The following is a 2,256-nucleotide window of genomic DNA, read 5'->3' as shown; positions in this document are numbered from 1 at the left end:
ATACTGCAGCACGCGACATAGCTTTGCACACGATAAATGTAACCGTTTCAGAGAGAAGTGCTGCCAATATTCGATCTGGCATTAAGTCGATTCGATTGCAAATGACGAAAACGGGCGAATTTCTCAGGTTTTTGCTAGATGTGAACACTTTCCACATTCTCCTGTGCGATGTGGCTGATAGACCTTCCTTCATGCAAAATCATAAGATTCTAGCGCATGTACAAGGCACCAATGCCGGCTAAATAGTCAATAATCGATAACTAAAACTTGAATTGTACTACTTCTTACTGGCTATTACGTCAACTTAGAAGCTGCTTCTGTGTTCTACTATGGTGCTTTTAGTATCTCTGCATACCGCAGCACTCGACATAGCTTTGCAGACGATAAATGTAACCGTTTCAGAGAGAAGAGCGGCCAGTGTGACGATCTGGCTTTAAGTCGATACGATAAAAAATGACGAAAACGGGCGGATTTCTTAGGTTTTTAGTACATATGAACACTTTTCACATTCTCTCGTGTAACGTGGCTCATCAGACCTTGATTAATGCCAAATTTTACGGTAGTCGGTCATTTCACTGGCACCAAAGCCGGCTAATAAATCTATAATCGATAACTAAAACCTGAATTGTACTTTTTCCTAAGGGCTAATTACATCAACCTAGAAGCGTCTTCTGTGTTCTACTGTGTTGTTTTTAGTGTCTCCGCATTCCTTAGCACGCAACATAAGTTTGCAGACGATAAATGTAACCGTTTCAGAGAGAAGAGCGGCCAATGTAACAATCTGGCTTTAAGTCGATTTGATAAAAAATGACGAAAACGGACTGATATCTCACGTTTTTACTACATAAGAAGACTTTTCACATAATCCCGTGCAACGCTTCTGCTAGTCCTCCTTTCATGCAAAATCTTAAGGTCCAAGCTCAAGTCCAAGGCACCAAAGCCGGCTAAAAAGTCAATAATCGAAAGCTAATACTTGAATTGTACTGCTTCTTACTGGGTATTACATGAACTTAGAAGCTTCTTCTGTGTTCTACTATGGTGTATTTAGTGTCTCCGCATACCGCAGCACGCGACATAGCTTTGCACACGATAAATGTAACCGTTTCAGAAAAAAGAGCGGAAAATGTGACGATCTGGCATTACGTCGATTCGATAGCAAATGACTATAACGGTCGGATTTCTCAGGTTTTTACTAGGTATGAACACTTTTCACGTTCTCCCGTGCAACGTGGCCGCTAGACCTCCTTTCATACTAAATCTTAAGGTCCTAGCTCATGTACAATGCACTGAAGCCATCTAAAAAGTCTATAACTGACAACTAAAACTTGAATTGTACTGCTTCTTACTTGCTATTACATCAACTTAGAAGCTTCTTCTCTGTTCTACTATGGTGCTTTTAGTGTCTCCGCATACTGCAGCACGCGACATAGCTTTGCACACGATAAATGTAATCGTTTCAGAGAGAAGAGCGGCCAATGTGACGATCTGTAATTAAGTTGATTGGATAGCAAATGACGAAAACGAGCGGATTTCTCAGGTTTTTACTAGATGTGAACACTTTTCACGTTCTCCCGTGCAACGTGGCAGCTAGATCTACGTTCTTACTAAAACGTAAGGTCCTAGCTCATGTCCAGTGCATTAAAGCCATCTAAAAAGTCAATACTCGGTAACTAATACTTGAATTGTACAGCTGCTTACTGGCTATTAGATCAACTTAGAAGCTTCTTCTCTGTTCTACTATGGTGCTTTTAGTGTCTCGCCGGCCGCGGTGGTCTCGCGGTTCTAGGCGCGCAGTCCGGAACCGTGCGACTGCTACGGTCGCAGGTTCGAATCCTGCCTCGGGCATGGATGTGTGTGATGTCCTTAGGTTAGTTAGGTTTAAGTAGTTCTAAGTTCTAGGGGACTGATGACCACAGCAGTTGAGTCCCATAGTGCTCAGAGCCATTTGAACCATTTAGTGTCTCCGACTACCGCAGCATGCGACATAGCATGGCACACGATAAATGTAACCGTTTCAGAAAGAAGAGCGGAAAATGTGACGATCTGGCATTAATTCGATTCGATAGCAAATGACGATAACGGGCGGATTTCTCAGGTTTTTACTAGATGTGAACACTTTTCACATTCTCCCGTGCGATATGGCTCATAGACCTCCCTTGATACTAAATCGTAAGGTCCTAGCTCATGTCGAATGCACTAAAGCCTTCTAAAAATTCACTAATCGATAACTAATACTTCAATTGTACAGTTGCTTAC

This window comes from Schistocerca gregaria, unplaced genomic scaffold (genome assembly GCF_023897955.1).
Source record: "Schistocerca gregaria isolate iqSchGreg1 unplaced genomic scaffold, iqSchGreg1.2 ptg000514l, whole genome shotgun sequence".
Lineage (NCBI taxonomy): Eukaryota > Metazoa > Arthropoda > Insecta > Orthoptera > Acrididae > Schistocerca > Schistocerca gregaria.
Note: the sequence above shows the minus strand (reverse complement) of the source record.